The sequence below is a fragment of the Vigna unguiculata genome, chromosome 10, assembly GCF_004118075.2.
Source record: "Vigna unguiculata cultivar IT97K-499-35 chromosome 10, ASM411807v1, whole genome shotgun sequence".
Lineage (NCBI taxonomy): Eukaryota > Viridiplantae > Streptophyta > Magnoliopsida > Fabales > Fabaceae > Vigna > Vigna unguiculata.
Genome location: NC_040288.1, coordinates 26,069,577 through 26,077,029, shown reverse-complemented (window position 1 = coordinate 26,077,029; position 7,453 = coordinate 26,069,577). Strand labels below are relative to the sequence as shown.

Below are 7,453 nucleotides of genomic sequence, written 5' to 3'. Positions count from 1 at the left end.
TTCGCCCCGTACCCGTATCCATATGCGTTGGGTATTCGTTATGCGGGTACCCGTCTATTTTTTTCATATCCGCATGTATCCACGGGTATTTACAAAATTATTTAAAAAATAAATATTTAATCATAAATTCAAATAAAATACATCAGTGTCATAAATTTTAAATAAAGTTCAAATAAATTCAAGTTCATACAAGTCTAAATAATTATAAAAATAAATATAAAATGATGTTCAACACAATGGAAATTCTTTAATTAGTGATTTGATCAACAAGCCCACTCTCTTCCTCAACCATACACAAAATAAACAAATAATAAACATCAACTATCATGCGCCAAATATTCTTATTTTGATTCCATCATTTGACAAGAAGCATACCGTAAACGTCACTGTCTATATAAGATTTGATGTATATGACCAATTTCAAAGAAAGGAAAGAGAAGAATGTTAAGAGGTGTACCTCGAAGAAGACAACGTACCAAAAGTTGGAAGAATGAAGACGAATGAAGACAAGACAAGATGTGCAACTTAAAAAAAATTAGGTCGGAATGTTTTTTACTAAGATATATATATATATATATATATATATATATATATATATATATATATATATATATATATATATATATATATATATATATATATATATATATATATATGAAGGTATTTTTTTAAATTAAAATTTAACGGGTACAGATATCCACGAGTACGGATACTATGATACTCGTACCCACTCCATTAACATACGAATACCAAAAATATCTGTATTCACGAATAACAAATATCCATTTTTAATATCTGTTTCCAATCCGTTACGAGTTTTATCCGCGGATACTCGTGAATACGGATATTTTTGACATTCCTAGATATAACTTCATCAAAAATATAAAGGGAGAGTATAATTTCAAAAGATATTATATAAATTATTCTTTTCTTTAATATAGAGTAAAAATATTTTACGTTCAATAAAAATGATATATTTATTTGTCACTTGTTTTGTCAGGAAATATGTATATTTTTTCTGTCAATTTCTCTGCAGTAATCATTTTTCCATTAAACCAAGAGCCAAAAAAATTCAGCAGAAAAAGAATTGACCAATCAAAGCGAGGAGGATAAGGGATAAAAAAATGAAGAATAGAAAAGAGCGCCAAAACAATCAAACAGGGTTTATTCTTTGCCACACCAAAACCCTCTTTGTTTTTTAGGCTACTGCCACACTCTTTGTTTCGGTATTCTTTGTTTCATCTTTATTCGCACCATAGTCCTCAAAGTTTTCATTTTCCTCCCTCTATTTCTGTTTTAGAGCTTCCCAACACTTGATCCAGGACATGGCGGCTTTAACGGAATTTGGGGTATCTCAATTCCTGCAGGTTTGTTTTTACCGCCTGTCTTTGAATTAGCATCATGTGATGGACCCCTTTTATTTATTAATTTTTGTTCTTTCTGTCGTTTTTCCTTGGGGAGGGAGTGTTTCATGCTTTGATGCTGTGTTCTAACTTTTTCTGTGGGTAACTACTGTCTTGTAATGGGTAGAAAAAAACATTGTATTGTAACACTTTTTCTCTTATCTCAATAACACACGCGAATTCTCCATTGGAATCTCTTTTCTGTACTTTTCGTGTATCCTTACACCTAGAACTGTTTCTCTCCTTCCCTGTTTACCTTCTTCTTCTGGTTCTGTACGTACCGTTGCCCTACGTTTGTCATGATGTAATAGCATATTTTGATTCGTTTAAGGTTTGTACCTTTGGCATGGGTTTTTTTAATTGTCAGATTTTCGTTGATCACTTGGTGCAGCGTGTTAAACTACCAAATGAAGTGCAGCGATGTTTTATTGGTTTTCCCTTCACCTGTGCTTTCTCCCTTCTCCTTTACTTATGTGGTAACGTATTGGGATGGCTGGCAAGTTTGCATGGTTGACATGGGTTTGTGTTTGTTATTGTTATGTCTTTGTCGTCGACAAGTTGGTGCACTATGTTTAATTTGTCAAATGAAAATGCATCTTTGTTTATGGGTTTTGTGAATTTGTTTCAGGGTACATCAAGGCAGACACTGTTTCTGAAGAAGAAGCCTCAGAAACATAGAAGTTACATGCTTTGGTTTGGGGTACGCTTTGGAATAGGAATTGGGCTCTCTCATCAATTGGAAGAGCTTTGACTTTAAGTTGTCAGGCTCAAGAAAATCCCAGAGTAGTGGTTTCTGGTGGCATGAACAGTTTTATAGAAGAGCAACCTGGCTTGGTTGAGAAGCCTGCATGGGAAGTTGTTCATTTATTCCGAGTCCCTTTTATGCAAAAAAGTGCAGCTGCTGAGCTTTTAAAGGATACTCAACTCTAGTCAGATCGTAGAAATACAAACGGAGCAATGTTATAATGTTGGCCTTTGTTCACAACTTTCGAGTGAAAAATTTTCCGTCCTTAAGTGGCTTCTTCAAGAAACATTTGAGCCACAGAATCTGGGAAATGAGAGCTTTCTCGAGAAGAAGAGGAAGGAGGGGTTGAGTCCAGTTATAGTCGAGGTTGGTCCTAGGTTGTCATTTACCACGGCGTGGTCTACTAATGCTGTGGCAATTTGCCATGCTTGTGGTTTGACAGAAGTGACCCGTTTGGAACGGTCAAGGAGGTACTTGTTCACCACAAGTGAACTGCAAGATCATCAAATAAATGAATTTGCAGTTATGGTGCATGATAGAATGACCGAATGTGTTTATAGTCAGAAGCTAACATCCTTTGAGACTAGCGTTGTTCCCGAGGAGATTCGTTATATACCTGTCATGGAGAGGGGACGGAAGGCATTAGAAGAGATTAATCTAGAGATGGGTTTTGCGTTTGATGACCATGATTTAGGATACTACACCAAACTTTTCAGAGAAGACATTAAGCGCAACCCAACAAATGTGGAGTTGTTCGATATTGCGCAATCCAACAGTGAGCATAGCAGACATTGGTTTTTCACTGGAAATATTTCCATTGATGGACAACTTATGGATAAGACTCTAATGCAAATTGTGAAAAGTACTCTGCAGGCAAATCCAAATAACTCAGTTATTGGGTTTAAAGATAATTCAAGTGCAATCAAGGGTTTCCCAGTAAAGCAGCTCCGACCAATTCAACCTGGCTCATCATGTCCATTGGAAATTGCAGTACATGAGGTAGATATCTTGTTTACAGCTGAAACACATAATTTTCCATGTTCAGTGGCACCTTATCCTGGTGCAGAGACGGGTGCAGGAGGTCGCATTAGGGATACACATGCTACTGGAAGGGGGTCCTTTGTCCAGGCAGCTACAACTGGTTATTGTGTTGGGAATCTCAACACACCATGCTTTTATGCTCCATGGGAAGACCCCTCCTTTACTTATCCGTCAAATTTGGCACCACCTGTACAAATCCTCATAGATTCTAGTAGCGGTGCATCTGATTATGGGAACAAATTTGGAGAGCCATTGATCCAGGGTTTTTGTAGAACTTTTGGAATGAGACTTCCTAGTGGGGAGAGACGAGAATGGTTGAAGCCAATCATGTTCAGTGCAGGCATTGGACAGATAGACCACCTTCATATAACAAAGGGAGAACCTGACATTGGGATGTTGGTTGTCAAGATTGGAGGCCCAGCTTATCGCATTGGTATGGGAGGTGGTGCGGCCTCAAGCATGGTCAGTGGGCAGAATGATGCAAAGCTTGATTTCAATGCTGTGCAACGTGGGGATGCTGAGATGGCTCAAAAACTATATCGTCTTGTTCGGGCTTGTATTGAGATGGGGGATAAAAACCCGATTATCAGCATTCATGATCAGGGTGCTGGTGGGAATTGCAATGTTGTAAAGGAAATAATATATCCAAAGGGAGCAGAGATAGATGTCCGAGCAATTGTGGTTGGTGATCATACAATGTCTGTTCTAGAAATTTGGGGTGCAGAGTATCAGGAGCAGGATGCAATCTTGGTGAAGCCCGAAAGTCGTGATATCTTGGAATCAATCTGTAGCAGGGAAAAAGTTTCAATGGCTGTTATTGGAACTATTAGTGGTGATGGACGTGTTGTGTTAGTCGATAGCCTAGCGACTCAACAGTGTATTTCAAATGGACTTCCTCCACCTTCACCCGCAGTTGATCTTAAATTGGAGAAAGTCCTTGGTGACATGCCTAAAAAATCTTTTAACTTTAGTCGGGTGGTCCATGAGCGGCAGCCACTTGATATTGCACCTGAGATTACATTGATAGATTCTTTGAAGAGGGTGTTGAGTTTACCATCTGTCTGTTCAAAACGTTTCTTGACAACAAAAGTTGATAGGTGTGTTACTGGTCTAGTTGCACAGCAGCAAACTGTCGGTCCTTTGCAGATTCCCCTCGCCGATGTTGCTGTCATAGCTCAAACTTTTACTGATTTGACTGGAGGTGCTTGCGCCATTGGGGAGCAACCAATCAAAGGGTTGTTAGACCCCAAAGCAATGGCTCGGTTGGCTGTTGGAGAAGCACTAACAAATCTTGTATGGGCAAAGGTCACTTCTCTTTCGGATGTCAAGGCTAGTGGTAATTGGATGTATGCTGCCAAGCTTGATGGGGAAGGAGCTGACATGTATGATGCTGCCATATCTTTACTGAAGCAATGATTGAACTTGGCATTGCTATTGATGGAGGGAAAGATAGCCTTTCTATGGCAGCCTATTCTGATAGAGAAGTTGTCAAGGCTCCTGGAAATCTTGTTATCAGTGTTTATGCTACTTGTCCTGATATAACAAAAACTGTGACTCCAGACTTAAAACTTAAGGATGAAGGTGTTTTGCTTCGTATTGATTTTTCAAAAGGTAAGAGGCGGTTAGGTGGATCTGCTCTTGCCCAAGCGTTTGACCAAATTGGGGATGAGTGTCCTGATCTAGATGACGTTCATTATCTTAAAAAGGTCTTTGAAGGTGTTCAAGATCTTCTTACCGATGAACTGATATCTGCTGGCCATGATATTAGCGATGGTGGGCTGCTTGTTTGTGCCTTAGAGATGGCATTTGCTGGTAATTGCGGACTTAATTTGGAGTTGGCATCTCAAGGTAACAGTCTCTTCCAAACCCTCTATGCTGAAGAGCTTGGGTTAGTTCTTGAAGTAAGCAAGAAAAATCTGACTTTGGTAATGGATAAATTGAGTAACGTGGGAGTTTCAGCTGAAATCATTGGTCAAGTAGCAGCCAGTCCATCAATATTTGTTAAGGTTGATAGGGAGATTTTCTTAACAGAAAATATTAGCATCCTAAGGGATATGTGGGAAGAGACCAGTTTTCAGCTAGAAAAGTTCCAAAGACTGCCATCATGTGTGGATATGGAGAAAGAAGGACTAAAGCATCGATTTGAACCCTCATGGGATCTGACCTATTTTCCTGTCTTCACTAAGGAAAAATTTTTGTCTGCAACTGTGAAACCTAAAGTGGCTGTGATTAGAGAAGAAGGGAGCAATGGAGACAGAGAAATGGCTGCAGCTTTTTATGCTTCTGGTTTTGAGCCATGGGATGTTACAATGTCAGACCTCCTCAATAGAAAGATCTCTTTGCAAGAGTTCCGTGGAGTTGTGTTTGTTGGTGGATTTAGCTATGCTGATGTGCTTGATTCTGCGAAAGGTTGGTCTGCTTGCATAAGATTCAATGAGCATGTTTTGCAACAATTTCAAGAGTTTTACAAGAGGCCAGACACTTTTAGTCTAGGTGTATGCAACGGGTGTCAGCTAATGACTTTGTTGGGGTGGGTACCTGGTCCACTAATTGGGGGTGTGCTTGGTGCTGGTGGCGACCTGTCACAACCAAGGTTCATTCATAACGTGTCAGGGCAGTTTGAATGCCGCTTTACAAGCGTTACCATACTGCCCTCACCAGCTATGATGTTGAGGGACTTGGCTGGTAGCACAATGGGTATATGGGTTGCTCATGGTGAGGGAAAGGCTTATTTTCCAGATGAAGGTGTGTTTGATCGAATAGTTCATTCTGAGTTAGCTCCTATAAGATATTGTGATGATGCTGGGAATCCAACTGAGGCCTACCCTTTCAATGTGAATGGCTCTCCTTTAGGGGTAGCAGCTATTTGTTCCCCAGATGGGAGGCATCTTGCCATGATGCCTCATCCGGAACGTTGCTTCTTAATGTGGCAATTCCCATGGTATCCAAAGCACTGGCATGTGGAGAAGAATGGGCCTAGTCCTTGGTTGCGCATGTTCCAGAATGCAAGAGAGTGGTGTTCCTGAGATCACGGTATGTTTTCTCTTCTTTTTTCTATAAAGCTCTTCTCCTTGTTTTTGTTGATTTGATATAGTAAATCAGATGCCATTGTTGTGAGGATAGCATAATTTTAAAATTAAATTTGTAAAATAAATGTCTGTACTATAATGGTTATTTTTTACACAATCATTATTACTGCTTCAGTCACTAGAGGGAGTAAGTTCACCAAGTCCTTTGTTAAATCCTCCATTTGATCTGGTATTCAAATTAGTCTGAGTTCTATTCCGATGAATTCTGTTTGGAACAATGGCAATGGTAGATCAATTATTTTATGAAAAAAGACAGATAGCTCAATAGGTCTGTGGTGGATTATCTTTCAATTCCTGATCACATCAATATTAGTCTGTCAGCATCCTATTGTATTTGAGCAGATTGTTAACATTGTAATTCCTTACTTCCAGGCTGAGGATTTTAGAGCATAGAAGCATATATATTTGTATTATAGTTTCTTGGTGAAAAGGATTTGAAACAGGTTCATTCCACCTTCCAAAAATTTTCTTCTATGGATTCCTGCTAAAGAAAACTTAAAATTATATGTAGCACCATTCTGTGTAGGTGCTGTCATTGCCACTTCTGAGGAAACTTCATAATATCTTTTCTTTGTTGTGAATTGGCTTCCAGCTTTGGAGATGGTTTAGTTCTGGTATGCAAATTAACAATGATCTTTTTTTCTGTCAGCTGTGTAAAGCATCATGGACAAGCAATGGAGTGCAGTTTTGCTAGCAGGTATAACTAATATTGTGAGTGACGTTTGGATTAGCAGAAATAACACTCTTTTCAGGAATGGCAAACTGGATTGTGCCAGATTAAAGAATAATATATATAATGTTGTAAATATATCAGGAAACCAGTTATCATCTGTGCAAAACTCCAAAAGTATTTGGCTCCTTTCTGAAATAATGGGATGCATCGCGCAAGTCCAGTGTTTACGCATATTTTCATAATTGACAAAAGGAACCATCATAATTTGAACTGATGCTTAAATTGTAAAAGAGGGGAGAGAAGTTTTGCAAACTTGACTTCTGTTACTTCTGATTAAGTATAAACAAATAATTGATGCAAATGTTACTTAAAACGCAAAAGTGCATGTGATCAACAATTGGTTCAAGTAGTACATCACTCAAAATTGATGTGCAGTTCTCTCACAAGAGCGAATAATGCGGATAGCAGCACAAGTTTTTAATAAAAGATAGGGTAGTGTATT

General features: G+C 38.7%; 1 pseudogene; it reads left to right on the top strand.

The window, feature by feature from the left end:
* The first annotated feature begins 1,310 nt into the window (after positions 1–1,310).
* LOC114166163 lies at positions 1,311–7,172 on the top strand (annotated as a pseudogene).
* Positions 7,173–7,453: the final 281 nt, after the last annotated feature.